The following is a 27,161-nucleotide window of genomic DNA, read 5'->3' as shown; positions in this document are numbered from 1 at the left end:
GGACCTTTGCTAGAATAACATATTAGTAACTGTACCTCTTTACATTTTAATTGAATACCTATACCCTAAAGAATCAGTACCCCAGGAATCAGCAAAGAGACGTACACATTAATTCAGATATGGTATCGAGTCAATTTTTCTTTTAAAAAGGGGCAAAAGAGGTCAATAGTGCAAATGCTTTCATCACCATGTTATATTTTTCAAAGTGGAAAGAAAGTCTACACAGGATAAACTTTAGGAAATAGCATTGGAATCAACAGACCAAGTACCTTCAAATTGGCCAACACAATTCGGCACAGAAAAAACTTCTGATGGAATCAATAGGCAAATAATGCCAGGAAGCAGCAGAAGTGTTTAATCATTTAATCTTGAACACACCAGCTTTAGGATATTTTTGAGTAAAACACAACATTTATGCGTTGCCAACTGCTTTTGAAATTCCCCAATGAGACATGTTCATCAGACAGAGCACAACAAGCACATGTTCCTGTTTTATCCCCAATTTGATGAGTGATTAGACGAAGCCATTATCTGTGAAGATGCACGTCCTGCCCTTTAAGCAACCAAAGAAGAAGAGTGAACCTTATGGAGATTCTATCTATAGAGACTACTGACGAACAGATTGTGTCTGATACCCGAACACACTTCCATCCACATGCTAAGAGTCAGAGGTCCCTTCATAAATTATGTATGTGTTCAATGAATTATGTTTGTTTGTTTGCTGTTAAATGTTTCTAGGTTCACTTGTCCTTTTGCTTGTTAATTCATTTGTTTCGTGTAAGGGTCTGAGCACTGACAACATAGAAAGGAAGTTATTAGCTTGGCACAACACTTGGCTTACACATTACCCATGCTAAACTTATATGTTTTTTGGGCTTTCTGGGCTAATTAACACACCGTTGAAAACTTTAACGAAGCAGTCCTCATGGTACTTTTTACTTACATTGATAATATTTACCAGGAACCTGTCCCACATTTAGTCTTAAAACAGTCACTTGGGTTCATGTCGGAAAACCAAACACAAGTCAGCCATTTTTGTATCATAGGATATTTTAAGGCTCTGTATTTTGACAAAATATTGTAATTTATTTGATTGATTTGAATACATTTACATAAAAGAAAACATTTTGTAGTCTACTTATGATATAGAGTAAAATACTGTCTGTTAAGCGTAAGTTCTCTAGCCATTCACAGTGGAGACCGGATGTGGTTTAAGGTCCGCAATATATAACTTCCAGTACATTACACTCCATGCAAGGTATAACGTTCAATACAAACACAATTAAAAATAAGAAAAGGTTTCATTCTGAAAGTGTATCGTTTATTGACAATGGCAAACTCACAGTTTAAACATGTGTTTGTTGTCTGTCCGTACTTGTGTAGGTTATTGATTCTTTCTTATGTTCCCTAATTTTTCTCTTTCATTCTTATTCACTGTTCTATCAGAAAAGGGTTTCTGGAGTTGGGTCACTTGCTTGTGAAAAATCACTGTTCATTTTCCATTCAACCTTCTCTTGAGTTTATTTTTCGCTTTTGTAGCCTATATTAGAGATAAGTCTTTGAGGTTTATAAGGAACCACTTGTTGAATCTGCTGAATACCACTGATCTGACATTATTGAACACACTACGGCCAAGAACAGGACATACAGAGATCCAGGCAAAAGCAAATGTGAACAAAGACACAATGAAGCTAGTGAAAAAAAGAGCCCAAGAGGTGACCAAGGCAAGGACTAAGTGTCGCTGTACCATGCATAAGAGATGAAAGTGGGATTCTTGGATAAAAGGACAAGCATAGAATCCACAAAAGCTTACCTGTCACCCTGTTGGCGTTGACAGCTTGACTCTGACCCACTGCTGACTACTCATAATCAATCACATTTCAGCCCATGCCCACAATTAATCAATCAATTAAAAACCCACACAAAGCCACGGTGGTGTAATCAATCAATCCGGCCTCTGTGGAGGGCCATTATTGAGAGGGAGGCCTCAGATCTATAGGCTCCGGTCCCCAGATGCTACTGGCCTCAGTCGCATGCCTGAGTGTGCATTGAAGGAAATAAAGAGGAATAGAGAGGTGAGTCTAAATGCTCGGGTGTGATCCACTACAGGGTAGAGAAGAGGCTCTCAACACTCCCATGATACACCACCAGCGCCTGAATATTCATGCTGAGGAATCGGGTACCATGGAGGCGCTCAGTTATTCATTATGCTTCTGCAAAAAGAAACACACCATTGTCCCATTGCGATGGAATATTAATAGTTCCCATTAATAAAATATCCTCCTCTCCATTTTAAGTCTTGTCTTCAACTTTCTTGGCCATTGCACATACTGAGGCCTGGGACATTTGGGACAGGACCAAGAAAGTGAGCCAGACGATTGTCATTAGGCATATTTGTAAACCTTTGTTTTTTCCATTACTCTGCATCCTTACCATCTGGTCTAAGTTAGTGTCTCCTCATTTGGCCGAAGCATTCTAGAAAGATAGTGTGGGAGGGGATGGCAAGAACAGCTATATAGCTGTATACTCAGAGGGGATGAATGTTTAATTTAGAGCAGTCTGAAAGTATGCTGACATTTCGCCATTGTTAGAAGAGATGAATACAAGGGACATCGTCTGCCGGAGAAATGGAAATGTGCATCAAGGCTGTTAAAAATTCAACTGCATTACCCCCCACACACATGCACATGTAGGCTCAAAATACAGTAGGCATCCTAGCCTGTTTGCCACTGTAAGTCTCCTTTGATATAGCCAGAGGATGTCATCATCTTCATGTAACGCTGCATGGGTAACAAGATGATTATGCACATTGAGCCCTGCTGTCTTAGTTTTTACTCAAGCGCTGAGCAGCAATTCCATCCCTCATCTGTCTTCCTCATCTGACCTTTGACATCAAGTCAGTCACAAATTCTCCTCAGACCTGGAAGCTTGCATGTTAGACTGCACAGAAACAACATCAACGACACCACAAGGTGTCTTGTGTTTTTGATAGAGAATAAACACAAATGTGCAGGCGTGATACAGCAAAATGGGACTGTTAGCTCCCTGACAACACCCAGGAGGCTGGAGGGCGAGAGCGGTCAGCCTGTGGCGGAGCAGCGACACGGAGCACGAAAGTGAGAGAAACGAGGGAGAGAAGAATAGATGTGAGGGAGAGAAGGTCAAGTACCAGCCACTCCTGTCAAACACTTCATATAACAGCTGAGATCTGTCCGGCAGGGTGGCTGGCTGCTTTCGGGGCCTTTCATCTCGAAGAGGCGATGGGTGACGAGGGCTCCTCTTCCTCACATTAAAACTCTGTCACAATACTTCCCGCCGTCGTGGTGACTTCAGGACACCGCTGGGCTGCTCGGACCTCGGGTAAAATGGCTCCTGCTGCTTTGACACTAAAAGAGCACGGTATATATTTAGTTTAGTTAATGGACAGTTTGCTAAACATGTCTTGTTCATTTTAATACTGTTGGTCCTTCACACTGCTCAAGTTTTTGTCATCACTTGCACATATTTAACTTCATTTAATTTTTAAGGGTTTATCTATATTTCATGTAAATATTGCTATATTTTAAATGTTCTAATGGTTTTCTTTCATTCCTTTTGTATAATTGTTTTATTTGTGCGGTCCTTTTCTTACAATTTATCTTCTTGAACTGTGTTTATAATAATAATAATAATAATAATAATACAAATAATACATGGGATTTTTATAGTGCTTTTTATAATGCTCAAAGACGCTTTACATAAAATCAGAACAGAAACAATACAAAGAAAACTCAAAACATAAACAGTAGTCATAATCCAAATGCGGAGTAAAATGTTTTTGATCAGAGTTTGAAAGCTAGATTGAATAAGTGAGTTTTGAGAGATTTTTTTAAGCATGTATGCATTGTATACACCGAGGCGAATCACTTGTTTGTGTTGACCTGAAACCTGTTTCTGATTTCTGATTGGATAGCCAGTCTATCATGTCAGTGTCAGCATAAGGGGTTTTGTTGTGGCTGTTAAACTTTAAACAAACTTTGTTTTTTACACGGGAGAGTTTTAGGATACAAATCAAAGGGAAGATTTAGTTACTCTCAAGTGGTTTCAAACTCTGATGTGTGTGACGGTGCCTTTGTGCAAGCAGAACTATCGCGGGGCTTACAGGCCTCACCTCGAGGCAGCAGGCGCAGCTGGACTGAAGGTGTGACCAGTTCAGCGCAGAATCACAGCCCTGGATCGGAGACAGAGGAAGAGGCACAGACTGAGGTTTCAGAGTTGGAGGAAGTGTTTGGCAGGCAGCGAAACATCCTGACAAAGACACCCGAAGAGAATGAACTCTTGCCTGACCACTGGAGCCGCGGACCAGCAGACTGTGACTGACTGACAGACTGTTTCGGAGATGGCGATGCGGTCACTGCGCCACACCAAGCCAACTGGCCCGCTGAAACAGGATCTGTTTTTCCGACCCCAGGGGGACCCTCTGAAGAGCTCCCTGCCATGCCTATATCTGAATCCTGCTCGAGGAGAGAATTAGCGACAGGTTTTGGTGGGTTGTATTGTTTTGCATGTCAGCCAAGTGAGAATCAGTGAGAGTTCTCAGAGGTAGCTCCAGATAGCCTCATCTTTAACCGGCCTCTCCCTCTCTCCCCTGCTCCCCCATCCCCAAGACAGAGTGTCCAAGGACATATGGCCCAGCCAGAAGTACCTGGCAGCCCCTTCAAACTGACAGGCAGATTGAAATTGTAGCAACAGGGGCTGGGAGCAAGAAGAAAGCTCACAGATATCTCCAAAGAATGGTCTGGAATTTAATTCATGGGCTTACTGCCACTGAGAGCACAGGGATGAGAGGGTGATGATGGGATACTGGGAGAGGGTGGCAAGAAAAGAGGCTAAATTGGGTGGGAGGAATGGCGGCTTAGAGCACAAGGAGTTGGAGACGTTTTATAAATTAGATATAGACACATAATACAGTATTTTCTCAACTTAAATGACATGAGAAAAGTATTGCAGGGCAAACACATCTAAAATGTAAAATGTCGTGGGCAACATCGAGGACTGTTGCTCAGTGAGATTGGATTGTGTCCATGTTGCTATGGTAATATTTGCTGCTTCCTTTAACAATCCGAGAAAAAAAAAAGAACTAAGAAAGGCTGCAACATAGATAATATATTCACAGATAGTATTGATCCCTGAATGATACAGCAGCAGCCAGAGAAGAACTCAAGAGGTTATTTCTGTGACACCTATCTCTAAATATTTTGCATCACAAATATATATACAGTAGGGAGGCGTGTGGCACAGTGAACTAGTGCGTTGGTCAGGGGAGCACAGGTTCAAACCCCACTGCAGTCAGCATGACGTTGTGTCCCTGGGCAAGACACTTCACCCCAAATTGCTCATGTGGGGATTGCCCACAGTATTGAGTATGTAAGTCGCTTTGGATAAAAGCATCTAACAAGTAACATGTCATGTAAAATGTGTATGATTTATACGATGAGCTTCTGCTTAGCTTCCTGCAGATCTTTACAGTCTGCTCAACTTCTGTCTAGCTTTGACAGATCAATATAACATAAGACTTTGGGCGTGTTTGCTACTTTTTTCAGTTTATGCACAGTCCATTTGTCTCTGACTAATAACATAGATGCCAACCAAATGGACTTTGTTAGAAGCGTTTCCCTCCATCATTTTCAATTTAGTTCTCCGGTATTCTAAACAGTGAAGAGGTGTCAATACAGAAAAACCATAAGCATACAAGTTTAAAGATTGCAACACATAGTGACGCCTGGAAGGATTCATTTTTTTTCCTGCAGTGGTTAAAATGAAGAAAATGGATTATCAATATACACGCCCATAAGTCTGCATACTGTATAGCCTCTTCTGCCATGCATCATCAGCATCAAAGCCTGCTGTTTAAAATAGATTACTGTGTGCACCTGTCACAAGTGATGGATTGTCATGAAGCGGATCCATACTCTCACCATTCTGCCGATGAGCGAGGAGTGACAGAAGGAGCAGATAAACACAGCTTCTCTGTTTCCACTACACTGAGGTGTCCATGGGGAGAGGGGAGCGTGTTGTGTATCCTTTATTATTTAGCCTTTTCTTTTTTTGCAAGGTGATGAATGCTTCCAATCACACAGGATTGTTTTGTTAGCCTCTTGTCAAAAACACAATAGATTTAATGGTAAAGATTGATGAGTGGAAAAAATGTGTTGTTCTTGGTCTATTGAAAGAATTAGCAAGTCAGACACACAAGAGTCTATATATGCACAAAGGATGATAACTCATTAGTGGAGTGTTCTCAATGCCACATTCGAAATAAAGACACAAGGTTAGTGGAGACATATCTTCTCAAATAACATACTATTCATATATTTAAAATCAAGCAAAAGGTACAATTATTTCCGTCATAAATCCAATATATTTTTGCATGAAGAAAGAATCTGGCAAATATGCAAAAGCAAGCACAAACGACCTTCCTCCAAACGGAGAGTGGCTCTTGTTGGCGTTCCCTTGCCCCCTAATCATGTGATGCTTTTTCTCTTTATTCATCCATGACCCATCAGCCATTCTAATTATGCTGGGTGTTGGAAGGGAAAAAGAAGCCCTCACATCTTCCTTTTATAATCATTAAAGAAGAGGAGGATCCTTTCTTCCAAAGCAAACATTAATCTTAATAAGAAAACATTCCTATATAGACGTTGCTATCGCCGCTCACTGATTGCCTAGGGCTGCTTGTTCCCCCCCCAGCCCCCAGGGCCACTGTGTCCCTGGGCTATATCTGTGACTGTGTTTCTAAACAGAGCGACAAAGGCTAAGCAAGTCTTGAGGCTGAAACTTTAAAAAAAGAAAACCCTAGTTGCTGAATTCTGTTCTTCTCTATCCCTCATTCCGTTTCTACAAAACGCTTCACTTGTCACCACAGACTCCCAAGCCCCTTTAATAAACGCTGCAAACGAAAATGTCTGGCTTTGAGTGGCAGAGTGTGACTGTTTAAAACCATTGGGATTCTGGTGTAATCCTACGGAAGACGCAAGCATAACCCGACTTTAAAGTCGCCCTGTCGCTCCACATCCAAAGGCAGAACCTGGAGAGGAGAGGCTAAGGATTGTGAGGGGAGGCTCTTGTGTAAGAAAGTGTACACGTTGGCTTTCCACGGAAACAGGCTCCATTTGATACATGTTGAGTGGAGGGACCTAAATGTTGTGGTAATGCCTTAAATCTGACATTTGGCTAAAAATAGAGTGAAATGTGGGTTACTTCCACTGGGGGGGGGGGTCCCATAGAGGAAACTTTGACTACTGTCAGTCAATAGTTGCAGCTTTCTTCAATTGAACACGTTGCTTAGGAACCGTTCAAGGAAGGAGCAGTGCTTCTATGTGTTCCTCAGCACGGCAATATCATTAAACAGCAGTGACTTTCTGCAATACCAGGACTTTAAGCAGGGCAGAGACACATGGCTCAAGGACGGAGAGGGTTTAACTTAAAGCAGCTGCAGCAAATTGCTTTTCATGCTAAACGAGGGGAAAACAACTTTCCAAAAGTTTCCTTTGTCGTTTCAGCAGACAGCTGTCTGAAACAAGATGCTGCTTTCACTGGAGACCTCACTCTTTTCCCTCACACATTCGCTGGCTCGTAGTTGCCATGGAAAATCCCAAAAATAGGGCAGATAACAGTTCAATAAGGGAGCGGAGACTTTGCAGGGTCTGCAGGGAGGTAGCAAGTTTCTAGGGCCCGTCCTGTCAAACCATCAAGCTCTTTTGATGCGTGAAAACGGAAAGGAAGACAGTGTGAGAGATAGATTTAGAAAAACATAAAATGAGGAGAAGAACTTGGAGGAGGAAACGTATATGTTGACTGAAGTCACAATTGTGTGTGGAGAGTTATCAGCATTTAAAAAAAACTGATATACATGAGTAAAAAAATGAAGATCTACTTGTGTTGTGAATATAGCACCAAGAGTGATTTAGGAAAAAACGGATAAACCCCCTTATGAATTATGATCGAGGCAGTCAATATCTTGCAGCCAGTGAAATGACTCACTGTAATACTGGAAAAAAAATCTGCATGATATCCTGTCTCCGATGCAAGAACTAACTGTCTATTATTGGGATATTAATAATTTCATGAGTACAGTGTGGACGATAAATTACTACACAGTCCGTCAGAGCAAGTGAAAATGCGGCTGGCTGGCACCAAAGGCATATCCATCAAACCAACAAATCAAAATGTAATCATAAAAACCAGAAAAGGGGCTTAATTGTCTGCAGAAAACGTGAGTGTGCTCGCTGTAGATGAAAGATGGAGCTCCAATAAATCTTCGACACCAGCTTATCTTTTACTTATAACTGGGAGTTAAATCAACAATGGTGGAAATGACATGCATTCCAAATGAAGTCATCAGGGTAAACAGGTAACGAAATGGGGTTCAACCAATATCATCTGACAAATGACTTCAATCGTACAAGATGAACTCACTGATTACGACAGTTGCCCATAGCCCCAAAGTAAGAAAGAAGACTATGAAATATGCAAACAAACAGATATGGATGAATAAATACATACTGTAAAGTTTGAAGCTCTCTGACACATCCGTTGGGACTTGCTGTGACAGCCCCACCTCACTTTCTGCAGAGGGTTTTGAAGTGGCACTGTCAGGAGAGGCCCCTCAGAGGTTCTAGAGTAAAACACCTGTTTGAAATCTAATTCCCTTCTATTTGCCTGCCTCCTAGATATTTAGGAGCAAAGATGTTGGACTCCATTGTCTGAAAAACACAATGTTACTGTATGTGCAATTTGCATAATTGTGTTGTATGACCTGTATGTCTTTTTACTTTCGTTGCAGTACTGCTGCCAAACAATAATTGCAGATGGGACACGATAACCTCAGAGATCACATCAATTAAAGGAAGTCTTGTTCTCTGTGATTTGATGCAGCTTTTCTTTTGTCTCTTCAGACTGAGGCTGCAGCTGGTTAAGTCAAATGCAAACCTTCATGTGAAATGCAGTCTTAGATAGCAACTATGAAGCTTTCATGTACTGAGCACAACACTCTCACCTAATAGAGGCCTTATTTTTGTGGGGGAGGGGTTTTCCCTTATATAGGTTTTTGTGAATGTCAATGGTCTGCAAAGGCTAAAATCCCAAAGTTTCCTCCAGAGCGAATTCTCACACACTCCGCCCCCTGCCTGAAATACCGCATTATAGTCCTTTGTTTACTTCTGTAACATAGTGCCATCACTACGTAACACTCGCCCTTCTATTGGATAGCCCTCCAACATATGTACGTGATAGGCTAAGGGGAAGGACATCCCTTTGCAGTTGACCAATCACAAGAGAGCCGGCCAGCTAACCAATCAGAGCAGACTGGGCTCTGGTTTCAGACAGAGGGTGAAAAGAGGTGCTGCAGCACAGGCAGTATGAGAAAAATAAAGAGCTTTTTGAACATTAAAGCATGTAAACATGTCACAATAGAGGCACATAATACTAATAGGAATCTGAAAACGAGCATCACACATTCCCTTTAATGTTGAATACACTACCAAACCAGAAATCAACTAACTATTTCCTAACTCTAATTTTGACCTGGTATTCTGGTGGCATGGCTTATTGCATGGCAATGTTTAATAACTGAAAAACATAGAAAAAGGTCCATAAGCCCAAGCTGTACCATGTCTTTAGTGCTCATTAATCTCAAGCAAAAATGTTGTGTTTTTGGTTCAGTTTATTTGTTAGTAAGAAAGAAAGAAAATAGAAAAACTACTGCCCCGATTGTGTGTGAAAGAGTTTGTGAATACAACGCTAAAAGAAGAACATTTTTAGTTTTTTGGGTCAGACTTCTGGCAATGATTAAGATGAGAAGTGATCAAAGGGGATGGGTACAAGGATATGGTTGGATGCTGAATGACATGAGAGGAGTGGGGGCATTTAAAGCCAGGAGAGTGATTGATTCTCCTCAGAGAATAAGGAGAAACAGGGTGGCTCCTTCTCTGACACCGAAAATCCCTCAATTCTGACCATTTTCATCCCTGCTTCCTTTTACCGGCCAGCCAGACCCCATGATTGACATCATCCTTCCATCTCTGTGATTACAGCACGTCTCCTTTCCCACCTCTGAATTATCTATCTGTCTTCTATCTAAGCCCTAAACACAGCTGTCTGCAGGCCAGTCTTGCTTCTGTCCGTGAAGGAAATAGCATCAAGAGATTGGTAGAAAGAAAGGAGATCAGACAGGTTGTGACTGACAAATCCTCTGAATTTGTCAGTCACAAACACTTCCACCTAAAACCTCGGTGCCACCAAACGGCACCAAAACCGCTGATGCAACCTCAAAGATCAAGTCAGCTGGAGTCTTAACACAAAGACGGAAAGTAAGTGTAAATCAAAACTCCAAATTACTTTTCAGCAAAACTCAAAGCTCCTTTGGTATCCTCTCTTTCTCCCAGTTTAAAACAAGGTGGAGGCCCTGAGGTGATGGCAGACAGCTCTAGTGGAAAGGGAGAGGGAGAAAGAGAAAGTTTGATGAAAGGCCAGAGACGAGAAGAAACGGCACGGACACAGATGAAAGAGAGAAGAAGCAGTGAGATGTCATGGGACCATGTAACAGGCATGCACGTCCAGCAGGCTTTGTGTTAAGATGATAGAGTACACAACGATGGTCTCTGAGGAGCCGCCATGCTCTGAGGGGAATCAACAACAGCAAGGAGGCCAAATCCCAACACTGCTGGGCCCTCTGGCCTTCTGCATGCTCAGGCCATTTGAGAATCCAAATCAAACTTGTGTCTGTCTTCGATTTCTATATACTATCACTTGTTGTCATTCCATAAACAATGCTTAAAGATGCTTTTCTGCTACTCGCTGCTTTTTATTGGCTATAAACCAACTGACTGTAATTAAATCAATGCGAACATCCCTCTAAAATTACATAATCAATACAAATTATAATCTTCTCGCTTTGTCAAGGTATTATTCCATGAAAATGGTACAGGATCATATAGTAACAAAACAATGCATGGAGGTTAACAAAAGGTAGGTATGGTTTATATAGTTAATGTTTTGAATGTTGTTGTAAAGTTAGACAGCACAAACACATGGTTATTTAGGACGTATTTGCTGTGAGCAGCTCAAATCTAAACAGCCTTACATTGCTGTATGGCCAAGTTGCCTTATGAGCCAACTGCAACACAGCCGGAGAGCTCAGGGTTTCTTTTATTCCGATACTAGAGTAGTTCTGCTTTAAGGAAAATCTGTTCTTATGTCTTCCTTAAAATACAAACTGACTGACCTGTTTCTTGTAATGTGTGATGTGTATGATCTCCAGTGTTCGTAGAATCTGTAGTATGTACACCACAGGCAAACCTGTGTTATTCTTTAAGTTGAATGTTTTCAGAATAAATATCATAAAGTGCTGCAGGCAACTCAGCTTTGTCAAGATTTTACTTTCCTGCTTTTTTCTTGGAAAGAAATAAAGACTGTGGCAGACCGGGAAAAATAAGGCCTTTTTTCTCTCTGCACCTCCTTCTGTAAACTCAAGCCGCACTGACCAATGGGAAATCAATGCACTGACTGCTGCTGTGAGTGTCAATTAAATATACCAAATACACCCACGTGGCTTCAGACTCAGAGAAACAGAAGCAAAGGAGGACACACTAAGGCAGTCACATCTAAAGTCAAACCAATACAAGGACAATTAAAAAAGAAACAATTCAACAGGGTGTCTTTTACGTAAATTACTTCATTTGGTTTAGTTTTTCAGTGTTTTTGCATTAAGATAAAAAACTACCAATCTTAATCCAGTGAAAAAAACTAAAACCAACAAAAGGTTTTAGGGAAAAAAGTGTTACCTGTTTCACTCGATTCTGTAATGACTCACTGTCACACCAGAGTAAATGAAGCTCTGTACTGTAACACATCGACTCAAATATGACTAATATATTTCTGAATACCATCTGGGTGTTTTTAACATAACCCCAACCATCTGTGTCAAGTCCCTCACAGAAATCCATTCTAGAGGCAAAAAGGATAGAGGTACATGCCTTAGAAAACACTGAAGAAACTGAAGTAAACAGCAGAAGCAGGCATGAATAAGGGAGAGAAAAGAGGACAGAATATACTTTATCAGGGACTGTGGGGAAAAAAAGTAATACGACGTTGCAGTACTTGTTAACCACTTTTACATTTCACCAGTTCACTTATAAAGAAATACCACCACCTCCAAAGCTCATTACTTAGCATGTTATATCTATTTGTGTTCATCTGTATAAAGACTGAAGGGTAGAAACTACAATGCATCTCGTTTCAGGGGTTGGATGCTGGACCGTAGATCCTCTCTCTCCCCATCAGAAAGAAAATAAGTTAATTCCCAAAATGTCCAGCTCCACCTTTAACAGCAGTATAAGATATGACTGTCTCAGAATCCAAAGTATATGATTATCCTCTACTCCTTTATTCAACCTTGCAGATGGTGCTAAACTAGACATCATGTTGATGCTAATTTTTGCAGTGCTGGAGAAAATTAGTAAAGAGTAATACTCGTTGACGAATCATTTCAATATTTCCACTACCATTGTGAAGTAATATCTTGAAAGCAGACCAATTAGGTAAATAAATATTTTGATCATGATAAGCCTGGGTCAATATTCATGGCCTGTTTTCCTGTCTGCCGAGCAGCTGCCTTCTGCTGCCTCGTTGCTCATGCTGTTCAGTCCTTAATGTAGCCTTCACTGAGCCCAGGAAGATTACAATGGCCTGCAACAGGCCAAGGTGCACTCTGGTGCTCTGCTCTACAACAGGAAGTGATAGAGGGACAGCGGGGTAAATCAAGATACATCTTTGGGTTGATAGATGCTGAATGGAACCGATGGAGAACATGGAGCAAGGTCGGCATCCATTAGCCATGCCTTGAAGTCACAGTTGGATAACTCCACAACAGAAGGGCCAGTCTGTGCTGGTGCTGTTAACACTTCTGTCTCACACTGGATATTTCATGGCGTCTGCCAGCAAACATATAAAACGTGCACATGCACAGAGGCATGATGACATGTTGCAGACATGTTTGTGCACCAGACGTAAGCTGGCCTGTGTTGTGTTATCTTTAGACATGCTTTTGTGTGATAAACAAGTTTGCAGTCATCAACGTTGATATTCGGTAATATATATACTCTATGCATTCAAAACACAATCATTTAACACAATTAAAACACTCAAATTAACTATCTAACATAAATTAATTATAGCTTTCAAGGAAAATAAAAAAGAAACACAAAAACCCTAACCACAACTTAATAAATAGTCCATATCAATTTCCATTCCCAACAGACACAGAAGCCGGAAGAAAAGGCACCACTAGACACATGTGCAAACATTTCAATTTTAAAGAACAATTAAAGAGAACTTTGACAGTTTGCATACTGACACATGGGTTTATTGCACACAAACAGTCTTAAAACAACACACTCTCCTCACTTCACGCAGACTAAGCTCTTGCCAACTGCCTGTCGGGACTTGTGGTATCGCACCAACAAAACAACGGATGGTACAACAGCTTCTTAACAATAAAAGGCAGATCTGGCCTCTTTCATTGCCCCCCACTCCTCCAGGATCTCAAACACACACAGCAATGACGGCGCCAATGTCATGCTGTCACCTGAGCAGAGCCATTATTACACAGGCATTCTTAATAGCCCTATAGATTAACGTCCAGAGGAACAAGACACCAACAGATTAAAAAAAGAAAGATAGGAAAGAGGATGATGAATTGCCTCAGATTGCCAGGCAATCATGCATAAATTACAAGGATGTGCTTAGGTATAATAACCAGCGCTGTTCTTAGTGATCGCTCACTCTCGTGGAGTTGTTGTGTATAGGGGAGTGGATGGAGGAGTAAGGGGGAAAAGATGGGGCGGGTAAAGAAAGGAGCGGGTCGCCGCCGTCTACTCAATCACATCACCGTCAAGGGTATCGCCCTGACACTGTCTCCACTCTGTGCCCCCGAGCCTCCACACAAATCTCCTGATAGTCAGACGCGGCAGTCTAACAGCACCCTCCTCCCCCAAAGCCGGGGCCCCAAAGGCTCCCTCCGCATGTCTCTGTGGCCCCGCAGTGTGCTGCTGGGAGCCCCGGCAACAACTGATTATTCAGGATCTTGTCTAACAAGAAACTGTCATGTGGATCTCAAAACAACATGTCCTGGTTGTGAATACATCATGAAGCGGGGGGAACAGGCTGTCTTGTGCTTCTTTCTCTCTGGATGTGCTGCACTTTCAGTTGCAGATTCATCAGGTAGGAGGATTGGAATAAGACTGTTGACTGTCGCATCTGAGTACACAACAGTAGAAGTTTCACAGTAATATGCAGTGAGATGCAGCTGCTTTGCCATCCTCAGACCTCTACCCTCTGTAAATAAAATACCTACTGACACAATGGTAAATAAAAGAATATAAAAGTTTTGGGGGGATGAGCATAATCTTTGAAACAACTCTAGTTCATAGTTCTTTGTTGATGCTACAAATGGACTCGTATCCAGATGAGTAATACACACTTTAGAAGAAAACATGGCTTTATTAGTTGGCCAGTGAAAAAGAGATTCAGTAGTGGATCTCGTAGTGGAAGTTTGGCTTTGTTTAACGATATAAGTGAAAGCAAACCCTTTTTAATGTATGTTATTATTACTATGCAATATTTGTCTGAATTTCATTAAAAATGTCAAAACTCGGCACTATTGGAACTGTGAGTTAATATCAATGGTGCTTGGTGCTGAAACGTCAAAGTCAATGGACATGTTTCCCGGAAGTCCAATTCATTATATTTAAAATAAGATCCTGGCCATATTATCTTCCCAGAGGATTTACCATTGTTTCATTAATTGCAAGAACATTATAATGTTGTTTGGTTTGTCATATAGTTCTTGTGTAGCATAAATGCATCAAAACTGCATTTCGTTTCGCAATTCTGTGTTGCAGAATGTCAATAAATTATCCTTGAATCATTCAATCTTTTCCTTAACAAGTCCTTATCATCCAGCTGTTCTGCTGACATGATGCACCTGAGCAAATATCTACCCCGCACACAAGGAGGGTTCTGGTGCACCTGTCTCATGAAGGGTGAACTGATCAACATGAGGATTCTGTTGCATATCAGTTTATCTCACCTTCCTTAAATGTGTACCGTGCCACATCAGTGTGACTGTCTGTGCCATCTGCAACAACTCAACAGTGAGCTTGGCAGGAGTTCAGGCTGGCCACAGTTGACTCTCCACCGCGGGGGGCCATCTCTCAGACTAGAACAACAACACTTCAGGGCCCGCGCATCCGTCTCCCATCACCACTTCCTTCTTCATCAGCATCACTTGGTGTGCTACTCATTTAAACATGACACTGCAGTCCCTGTTCCTCTGAAACCCCGTATCTCTCTTGGTCTGTCCCATATAGCTTACAGCCTGAGTGATGTAGTATTGCTAGCGCAGCAGGGAGCTGGGGAGCAAAACAAACTCTGGCCACTTAACTAAATGTTCACATTGGCAAATTAGGCAGAAAGACAGAAGTGCGGTTGCCAGCCATCCCACCTTATAACGCACACACACACATATATGAAGACCAGGAGAGTGTATTCCTCCTCTGTGACTCATTATAGACCCCATAATAAGCAAAAAATATAGGTGAATGGGCAAAATTGTTAAAGGATACACTGGTTAATATTTACATGGCACTTTATCTCCATCATATCCTATCCCCAACAGCGTAGAGTGTGAAAGGAGGATTAATAGTTCAAATGTAACTCCCATTTATCCATGAAGAGGATAAAGGGCTATTCTCCTCTCCCTCTCTTTGACTTCTCTGTCCTTTATATCCCCAATGTCCCTGAGTTCAATGTGGCATTGCAGAACGGGGTTTGTGTTTGTAAAGACGGGGTCTTCCAGCTCTATCTGAAGGAAATGAGGAGGCAGAGTTGAAGTATGTCAGCCTTTGTCTAAAAAAAAGCAGGTGGCAAAGGGGGGCACAGAGGGTCTTTTGCCCGAACAGCCTGGGCCTCTGGGATGAGTCAATGAGATGAGGGCTTTTTACACAATCAACATCATAACAATGTGAGCATCCACACTGATGAACGAGGATGTTCTGGAAACAATGGCGCCAAGCATGTGTTGCACGCTCTAGCCCTAAAATGGATATTAATTACCTGTTACTTCTGTACGCTGCGCTGAAAAATACATTTAAATAAGGATATCTATAGACCTAATTAGGAAACAGTTGAAAAGTACTGTTGCCTACAGAGTGCTAAAAGGCACAAAACGCCATGGAGGCGAGGAAAGACAGAAATGCTGATATTTTAATAAGTAAACTTATTGCTGACAGAACATTTGTTTAAAGAGGTCCTATTGTGCTTTCTTTGGCGATCCCTTCCTTAAAGTGTGTTATACAGGTTTTAGTGCACGTAAATGGTCTACAAAGGCTTAAATCCCTTCAGGGGGGGTTCTCTCCCACAAACTCTCCCCCGTCTGAAACACCTCACATTGACTCCTTTGTTTGGATCCACAACATCAAATAGTGACATACGTACTGTAACACTAGTGATGTGAGCTCCAACACATACATGAGGATTAGGGGCGGGATATCTCTAGGAAGACATCTCTAAAATATTTTCCAGTGTTTCCATCTTTCATCCAACTGCTCCAAAAGATATGATACAATAATGTATGCCCTTTTTGTCATGTAGACTCTACCATCCAGTAGTAATAACTACTTTAAAAATCTATCATTTTAAAGTTTTTGTCATAGATATTGATGGATGGCCCTTCAGTGTGCCAAAATAAAAACATCCATTAACCCTTTCAAAAAAAGGAATGCATGCACACACCCACAAATGGACAAAGCCACACTAGGTGCACATTAGCTTAAACTGAATTCTGAAGTTGAATCTCATCTTAAGTCAGTTAGCCAAGGTTTACTCCTCTGAACTGAGCTTCAATGGATCACACCAAAGGCATAACGCTACACTCCAGTGCACAGAAGAGATGCCTCTAACCAAAGATCAGGCAGCCAAATTATGGATGGCTAAAGTGCTGTGGTGTGCGATCCAAGATTGGCACCACAGACGTGCAGTTGTGCCATCACTGGTCTCTGCAACATCACACACAAGACAGGCAAGCACACAAAGCATGAGGCATGAATAAGGATCTGACCTGAGAGGTTTGAGCTTGCCTCCAGGGTAGAAGCAGTTAGTATCTAATACTCTCATTTACTACGAGCATATAGCACCCCCTCAGTGACCTGTAGACACACACACACAGAGGACAAACTGGATCTATGTCTGTGGTCAGTGGCAGTTCACTCTACCATTAACCTTGGAGAAAGGAACTAATACAAATGTGCGTTTGTATCCTTGGCTCTTTTTAATTTGTCCTTTAAATGAAAATCCCCCGAGGTTTTCAGTAGACCTCAGAATAATGAAGGAAATGCACACACCTTTCACTGGTGTTGAGTTTTAACTTTTGTAAGAGTAGAATCTAGGCTTTGAGTAGAACAACTAATGGGAAAGCAGGGAACGAATAAATAATGCCTTTCAGTAAACAATGCTTTGGAAATCCATCCAAAAAATAAAAATGCTATCTTCCATCGACCTGACCCTGCATACAGACATGTGTGCCTTTTGTTTATGATAAGCACTTGATTGGCCAGCCTTGTCACTGCAACACAACACAGACAAAAAATAGGGCATGGCTCTGCTCTGTTATGCAGCCACAAATGGAGGTCAAAGCTGCAAGACAAAAACTGTAAGTTGAGCAGGTTCCTTTTATTTCAAAAATCAATTAGGGTTGATGCCTTAACTTTGTGTTTTATCTATCTAATATCTAATACCTCAAGTGTCCCTGTCTTTGTTTTGTCTTATCCACTAGCCAGTTTATACCATTCTTCTGTCCTCACACAATTTAGGATGCTAGAAGAGCAATGACAAAGAGAGAATGTGGCGGAATAAAGAAAAAGGAGGTAATATAAGCAGGTACAGTAAGAGATTGAAATAGAGCCTTTTGTACTCGTTATTATCTTGATCCAAATGGGCTAAATCAATAAAAACATGGAACCCATACAGTAAAAGCTTCTCCGCACCCAAAATAGCAAGTTATAAAGGCAGAGCAAGAAAGAGAAGAGGGATATTTGACAGAAGAGCAAAGGGCATGGAAGAGGGACTCCCGCTTCTAAAGGGTGAGCTTGTTAGTAAAAGGGGAAGGCATAAAAAGCTCCGCTCAAGTACGCCCTCACAAATTGATATAATAACACACATATTCCTTCGACAGGCGTATGTGTCCCTGGGTTGTTTTTTTTAAAGAATGTGTCCCTGTGACATCAATACAACTGTAGCAGTTAAGGTGCCAGGTTTGGCCATATTGCCTGCCGTCCATTCTGCTCACCAACCAATAGACTGAACCTTGCACTTGGTGGACAGAAGAATGGAAAGGGGGAAGGAAAGAAAAACAAAAACGATTGATATAAATGATCTGTCGGCCGAGAGAGGCCCCCAGGCAGGGGCGAGCGAAGGTCCGCTCGATACCAATTGATCGTGGGAGGCCCAGGCATTCGTCTTAATTCTGACTAATTAGGGCAGCGGCTGACGAGGAGGGGGTAACAGGGACAAGTTGTCGGCGTGTGTGTGTGCATGTGTGTCTGTGCATCGATGGGACCTCCCAGATTACAAAATCATGCCCCCATGTTTACAAAGCGTGGAACAAGTGGAGGATTAAGGAAATCAGTTTAGGAAACAACAACCGTCACCACATTAGTGTTGCTGCCAAAATAATTCCCCTGTCTTTGGCGGGTTGTCTGACAGGCAGGATGGGGGTAAATCCTTCCCTCACTCTTTTTTAGTGTTAGTGTGAAAACTACTGATTATCTTCAGACAGCACAAGTCTGGCCTTGGTAGCCAAGAGGCAGCAGAAGAGAGACACATTTCTCGCCTCACCCATTGCACAGATAGACATCAAAGTATTGTAATTGGCAGGAAAGAATGGTTGGGCTGATCACCAGAAAAAATTGTGATAGTATTGCGTGGTCCTCAGCGTGAAGAATGATGGGACATAAGCTCCTGATCCAGGGATAAAGAGACAAGTCTGTGGACACCTGAGGCAGATATTTTAGCGTGAGATGCTGCGGTAGATGGCAGAGAGAACAGACTAAGAGGTGTAACAGTTTAGAGGCAAAACCCTTTTAAAAAGATCGCAGCATTTAGGAGCAGACATGAGCTGCTCAGAGCCTGGCTAAGACTCTGATTTCTATCTGTCACTCCCTGAGGATGTTAGCAGCGCGAAATGGAAGGTGGCAGGAGGGAGGTATCGCCATGAATGAGAGGCAGCAGCAGGGACAATTCTACCTGACGGGAGATCACAATCTTGCAAAAAAACAACACAGGCATTCATGTAAAGGTGCACGGGCCAACTCGCGCAGCACTGGCCGCACAGACAAAATATCAGCGGGTAAAAGTGACAGACAGGCGGCGTATCTGTTTCAGACACGATCCCATTGTTGAGGAGAGATAAAAAAGCTCAGATGGGCCGGGTTGACTCGCGCCCTTTGTCACTCACTCTCATATGTGAGGAGAGACTGACAGATACACTTGAATATCAGCTACTCGCTCTTGTTCTTTGACAGATAAACTTTAATGCCCTTTCCACCTTTTCCGACCTGTTCCCCGCCAGCTATTCATATCCAGGTCCGCCTCGCTTTTGCCACCAGCCCCCAGTGGGCAGCGCTCTATCAGGGGCTCACGAACAGAAGCGCAGAAACTAACGGTGAGCATCTGAATATCCTCAACTATAAATACCTCAATGGCTCAAAACGAGGTGTCAGTCTACTCACATCAAATTAACCAAGCGGGGTGGACATGTCCCCTGAAATCTCTGCTCGTCAGCTCAAGTGTGATGTCCTAATGACTGCCTGGCCGTCGATACCGGTCCACATAACAGTGAGCCCTGAGGGGGACAATTAGGAGAGTAGGGGATGTTTTCCCTGATAAATGTTGTCACTGCTGGTATTGGTACTAATAAGATGTAATTTGTTGTCGTACACTGATGACACACAGTGTAACAGCACAACCAGACAGATGGGTGAGCCCTACAAGGCTTTACATGAAAGTGACACAAACGCTTTCATTATTTAATTAACGCAGGATGGTGGGATGCACAACATTTGTATGCAATGTTTATGAGATCAGGCCTGTGTGACATATTGGAAATTCCTAAATGTTGCATTACTGAGCACGAGAAGAGGAGAGAGATAAAGAGAGAGGCGGGAGTTTTTTTATAATAATTACAGCCCAAAAATATGGCTTGCAATTCTTAAAAATTCTTTCAGGGATTGATTATTGTTAAATCTATTATTTTATGAATAAAGGGGCATTACTATGCTCATTTCAGGTTTTATTATTGTATTTTGTGCCTCTTCTGTGACATGTTGCTATTCTTTGATCTTCTCTGTTGTGATTGTTCCACCCTTTAGAGACGTCCCGCCCTTTAGTCTACATACAATGTGTTGCAACACTAGCCAATAGATTCACGAGGGTTTCAAAGTGATGTCATTATGTTACCGAAATAAACAAAGGACTATAATCAAGGCGTTTCAGGCAGGGTGTATGGGAGAAATACTTCCTCTGCATTGAATTTAAAGGGATGCAGACCATTTACATGGACAAAGAGCTATAACACAGGGGAAGGGAAACCCCCAAAAAGCATATTAGGGCCCCTATAATCAAGTAATCATGTAATGCACAGTAGAATATCTAAGTAAAAACCCAATGCCTGTCCCATTTGACTAACACTGAACACTGTCCAATAAGCCATCAAATGTACAATGATATGCAAGTCTAAGCACTTTCACTTGATATTTAACTTTAATCAGAATCAGAAACAGGTTTATTACCAGGTAGGTTTACACGTACGAGGAATTTGATTGATTATTCTATTAAGAAAACGGTCGCACGTAAATGTTCTGCCGGTCAAACTATTGAATAATCAAATGCTCATTTCAGTGCTGCTTGAGAGAAGCCCTTTTGATGGATTCTCCTCTTCAACATGCATGAGCGTGTGTTAAGCTCTTTCCCATCAGATCAAAGAAGCTTATTTTTTTTGTATTGGCTCCAAGCAGAAAAACAAGATGAAGAATAGAAGGCCAGAGAGAGAGACCGTCATCCAGACGCAGGTGGTGTGAGACTGCGCCTCGCTGTCTGATGTGTGGGAGAGTGACGGCTACCAGTAGAGCAGGGTTGCCTCAGCCCATCAGCAGACGCGACACCAGCAGCAGTCTGCAACACCGACCAACAATGAGCAGGAACAACTGAGCGTTAGCCTCACCGGACTGCTCTCGCTCGCTCTCCAACTTTTATTTTCTCCCCTCTGTGTCACCATCCTGCCAGAACATTGATGGGAGGATGTGTATTGTTGTCAGCGTCGCAACATGGTGTCAGCATAAACTGTCAAGTGCTGATTCGCTTGAGTCAATATTTACCCTGATTTGAGTCGTCTTGTTAGGACCAACTGACAGCAATTCATTTGATTACGGATTTATTCATAGGCGGGAGGGAAAATCCATGGGAATTTGCTTAGACTTGGCTGTGTATTGCGGGAAATATTGGAATATATTGGAGCTTGCATGTAAACACATATACTGTCAAATAGCACTATGACATTTTTTTTCTACGAGAGAGGGTGGAAAATTGTATTCAGCCATCAACAGCAAAATAACAATTCATTTTAAAATGAGGTGACTGATGTGTCACAGTGGATAATAAGTGATGGCTGTGGGGGTTGTTCCGCTGTCGGTAAACAGACAACTCAGTCAGCGTTTCATGCATTCATTTACACAGACCCTTAAAAATAGCCTAAGTACAGCTAAATCTACAGTATGCATTTCCTTTTCATATCATCTTGCTGAGAAGCTCCCAAAATCCATCGTTTATGCCCCATACCAAGCCAGGTCTTCAATTTAATTCCCCATCTGTGGCCAGCTTGAAATATTATCCAAGAAATGAGATCCGTGACTCTGAATACAGAGTGTGAGGCAGCACAGGGAGCAGAATGGAGACATGGCCTGATTCTGTGGCTAAGAGGCATGCCTTAGCGGGGGGAGGAGGCCTGGATCCCCTCCCCAAGTGGCATGGCTAAATATTTGCCCTCCTCCACTTGGCTGTCTAGACGCATCCACTCAGCCCCCTTCCCATCATTCCTCTGCTCTGCTCAGAAGAGCTGGCACGGTCAGCCAGGCAGGGCGCCAAACCAACGACAGAAAAGTTTCTTCTCACTGCCAGAGGTCACGAAAGGTCAACAACCTGGATAGAATGGGCTCTGCATTTATAAAAACCTCTGGGCCATCATTCGGGGAGTCACATGCACACAGAGTGAGGGACGGGAGGAAAAGAACGCTGTCAAATTGTCTTTGTGCTTCCCGATGATTTGGAGAAAGGAACTCTCAGAACTCGACGAGCGGTCTCGACGGACTCCTGCACGTTAGTGTTCCATATTCATTACCTTTTCCACACATTCACATGGCAGGGTTTTAATTGCCTGCAATTCAGAGTAAAAAGCTCGACGAGCGGAGTGAAAGCACCATGCCTCCTGAGAGAGAGATGTGGGAAGTCCACCACCAGCACACTCAACCTGATAGAAGCATAACTACTAATAAGAGCCCTCATTACGCATAACCAGATTATTCCCTCAGCTGTATCAGCTCAAGTTAATTTTTCTCCTCCAAAGGGACATTAGGCTTAAGCAAACTGATGAACCAGCATGCATCACTGCTTTGCAGCCAATGCATTTAAAATCTAAGGAGCCCTGTACAGACCATTGAACAAGTCAAACAAAACATATTTTAATGAATGACTCCTCTTTATCCGTCAGAGGTGTTGACTCACAAATATGCTTATCAAATATTCAAGAAAATAAATTTTATTTGCAGCCCTACTGCAAATTGATCTGCTAACTCTCAAACTCTCAAATAAGTATATATCTGTTCAAATGTTAAACTATTGCTTTAAGCTTTAGTGAGTTAGTTATGATAACAAAGTCAAATGGCTTTAAGCTAAGAGCCAAGTAACTATTCGAACATTAAGTCAGCAAACTCTTCACACAGTAAATGGTATGAGACAATCTTGGCAACAAAGATCTGATATCCTTAATGTTGTGTTGCAGAATCAATAAGCCATCAGCAATTTTTAATAATGGCAATCGGACACTGAAGGATGGACGGACATTACTAAAGACTGCTGCACTGACTCGCTGGCTCTTTATTTCTCACTTCTCTTTTTAACCACAGAAAAATAGTTTGTGTGTCTGTCAAAATGTGTGTAGGGGGGGAAGGGCAACGTAGAGTGTGTGAGAGCTACAGAAAGACTTTGTGTACAGTTTGTGTGTGTGTGTGTGCGTGTGCGTGTGCGTGTGCGTGTGTGTGTGTGTGTGTGTGTGTGTGTGTGTGTGTGTTTGTGTGTGTGTGTGTGTGTGTGTGTGTGTGTGTGTTGTGTGTGTGTGTGTGTGTGTGTGTGTGTGTGTGTGTGTGTGTGTGTGTGTGTGTGTGTGTGTGTGTGTGTGTGTGTGTGTGTGTGTGTGAGAGAGAGAAAGAAACAGTGAGTATGTATTAAAAAGTAAAAATAAGTATGGTGCCTTAACAGTAAACAATAACAATACAACTGAATGTATACAAATAAATATAATTATTATGTTTTGTTGTTTTAATAACTGTTAGTTACTTGTTCGCGCCTGGTGTCCATGATATTGAGAGGTTGGGTAGCTGACGTCATCTAGTCAGTCTGAAAAGATAAAAATAATCACTTTAATCATACCATCGATTTCATTCAATTAAATAACACACAACAATACCATTCATTAGTTATCGCCTACAATGTAACTAAAGAAAAGTTAGATGATGTAAATGAAAGTCCAGTCTCTGAACTAACACATACTAAACTATATTACTTATTTGATAGAATTAGCAGTATTTTAAAATACGAGCCAACGTGTGATGAGGAAGCAGACTGCTAGAAGAAGAGGGAACATGCCCGGTACACTTGCTGTTTTTCATGGCTCTGTACTGCCTGGTTGTTCTGGGCTCTGGTTATATTCTGTCACATTAACGTTGGGATAGAGGATATGTTGACAGAGAGAGGACATTGCACATTGAGACTGCGGGGCTTTTCTAAGGCTGGTGGCATTGGGACATGAAGACAAGTGTGTGTGTGTGTGTGTGTGTGTGTATAGAAGGAAAGGGTTGCCTGTGGAGTGGAGCATGTGGATGCCCACCCACTCAGCAGCCTCGCGGCCCTTGTCATTTCGCATCAATCCACAGCCTCTCAATATAAATAGGACAGGCCTCCTAAAGCTATGCAGTACTAAGAGTGGCAATGGCATTATGCATCGACCCTGGGCCTCTCAGCCTGAAATATGACTATACGCCTGTTGTAATGACAGTTTCCCTCTAACTTGCATTACACTATGTTAACAGGGGACAATTTGGCAGCATTATTTGAAATGAATGTACTAGTACTGCCTGCAATAATACAAGGCAAGTGAGCGCCAATAGACATCAATAAAACCGCAACTTTGGAAAACTACTTCCAATGTTTAACTTTGAAACACACTCATACTGTATACAATTCCTAAACATATAGATATATGTATTCACATAGATATATATATATTTTTTTTAAATGACTGATAAACACTACTCGAAAAGGCAGTGAATTGCACATAGGGATTAAAATATGTTTTAAAAATGTGTGCCTATTTTGTCTAGCCTAATGTACAATTTTATCAATAAGAGATATTTTTTAGATAAGGAACTTAGATTTTAGTTTTACTCAAAAGTATACTTGCAGTGAACAAGCAGTGGCAGACAGGCGGAGTTCACTAACATATATTTGTATTTATCGCAAGTAATATCTTTATTGCAATATTCAACAACCGTATCACATAATTTACACCTTTTTATCTTATACAGTAACAGTAAGATGCACTTTTATTTTAATCATGGGAATATCAATCAACCCACAAACATCAACAAAGTGTGCTTTTCATATTTTCGAATACACTACTCAATTCATTGATACAAGTATTACCTAACATGCAGGTGGGACACAAAATCTGTCTCTTTGGTCCAATTTGAAACATCTGCAAAACGCTAGCACAAAATGGTAGTGCGGAGCATGGTGCACCAACTCAGTCTAGTTTCACAATTTTTTAAGGGTGTTTGATGAAAGTTAGTTTGAATGTTGCCTGTAGAAAGTACAAAGTGGACTTAATATGTGAGCAAATCTATCTGGGCTGTGAGGAATTGAAGGTGGTGCACAAAAATAGTGCAGTTCCACACGGTAGCTTCCCCGTGGCGTCACAGAAGCTTCACACTTCATTACTGTAAGGCCAGCGACGTGTGAAGCCATTATGTGGGAGCAGTGGGAAGGGGAGCGTGTGTTTGTGGGCATGTGTGTGTTGGGTGTATGACTAGGGGTTGTGGAATGTGTTTGTTTATGGGTGGGGTAAATAATAACCCTGCTTGCTCAAAGTGCTTTCTGGAAACAGGATCAAGTCATTCACATGGAAACATTGTTTAATGTATTCAAACAGCTGGGAGGTGTTGTCTGTTGTCCCAGTGTCAAATGAAAGAGGACGAACAAACAGCTGGCAGGGCATTTTCTTGCTCCACAGCTCTGCTTACAACTATACTTTAATTAACAACGTCTGATGCACAAGCATGCAGCAATTTGCAATGAATCACATACTACATAAGTTCCAAACTACTGTCATGCAACTAAATCCAAGACTCCGCTATATGCTCTCTCTCTATCATGAGGGGAAAACCAATCTACGTCCTCTACTTCCACCCAGTGGCCAAACTCAGGATGTCATACTCATGCTATTCTTGGTAGCATCATGTCATCTGTGCTTGTACTCACACAGGCACATTCCAGAAAAAAATAGCCATGTTAAACAGTAGCGATTTACAAAAAAGCAATAATAAGCACCTTTAGACACTAGGTCTCAACTATTTCTTTCACCCATTTTCAATAAAGATTTTTAACAACCTTCTGGAAACAAATGTATCTTCAAAATAAGTCATCCTCTCAATAGGATGGTAGAAATAAATTTGTGTTTGTTTTTGTATATGTTGTGCTGTCCACTAAATATAAAGATAACAACTGATTATTTTTGAAGTCAGCTTTTCAATAGGCTAGTAATATCATGACGATAGCCTACGGGTGAGAGCCTAAGTACTTCTGTTAGCTGCTTGACAATCAGATTTTTTTTGTGTGGCATGGGCACTGCCAAAACTCAGCATTTTTGCACTGATTGAAACGTTGGCTGCAGAAATTAGTTTTACAAGCCAGACAAGCAGCATGGCAAAGTTATAGCAGCCAATTTCATTCAAATGGACGGTTAACAAAACCTGTGCAGGGGTCAGAGTACATACCAAAAGTACTTATGTGGAGCAGGTAGAAATTAGAGGGCCAACAGCAAGATGTGGGAATATGTGGTGATTTGGTAAAGGCATAATGGAAGGCAAAATATAGAATCAGTGGCCAATTATTTTGTCAATTTTGTGTACATGTATGACATTTTTTATTACATCCTGATGCCAAATAGTCATGAGAAATTCAGATGACTAGCATTTCACCTTTTTTTTGACAAATAAAAAGTTGTGGGTCTTTTTAGAATTAGTTTAGTTTTTTCTTTTTAGGTGGACGATTTCTTTTAAGTGGCATTTTATTACAAAACAAACGTTTACTTTGCATGGTACTTAACTGAACTGTATCACTGAAAACTGAGCAAATTACAGTTGTGGAAATTGAACTCACACTGAATAAATTGATGCAGTGATGCTAAATTAATTACTTTTCAAAGAAACAAATATGTGTTGCTTACTTAGGTAATTTGAGGTCTGAAAATAAACCACTGCAACAACAAACTGGTAATGAACATGTTTAGCTAGCTAAAATGCATGACTTAGTCTACAGAGGTTTTTTTCAGTTTGCATCGTGACAGCAACAACTTCTTTGTTACTTCAACCGCTAAATGTGTATATGCGTACAACAAAATTCATGTCAACATAATTAAGTTACCTGGGCGGTTACCCTCAAGTTTGTAGGAAAAAACGCTGAAATTTCAAACACGTGTACCTAAGTTGTATCATGTACCTTTTTCGACAGGCATTTACAAA

The 27,161-nt window shown here is 41.5% G+C and overlaps 1 long non-coding RNA gene across 1 annotated transcript; it reads right to left on the bottom strand.

Moving 5' to 3' along the window:
- Nucleotides 1-358: 358 nt before the first annotated feature.
- On the bottom strand, nt 359-27,145 carry LOC307015162. The gene is made up of 4 exons (XR_013801432.1): nt 27,064-27,145; nt 23,701-23,760; nt 4,151-4,210; nt 359-3,386 (listed from the first exon to the last, which is right to left on the bottom strand). It is a non-coding gene; the product is annotated as an uncharacterized lncRNA (long non-coding RNA).
- Between the last annotated feature and the right edge of the window lie 16 nt (nt 27,146-27,161).

Source organism: Notothenia rossii (genome assembly GCF_949606895.1).
Source record: "Notothenia rossii genome assembly, chromosome: 8".
Taxonomy (NCBI): domain Eukaryota; kingdom Metazoa; phylum Chordata; class Actinopteri; order Perciformes; family Nototheniidae; genus Notothenia; species Notothenia rossii.
The sequence above is the reverse complement of the archived record's forward strand: the minus strand, read 5'-3'. Positions and strand labels throughout refer to the sequence as shown.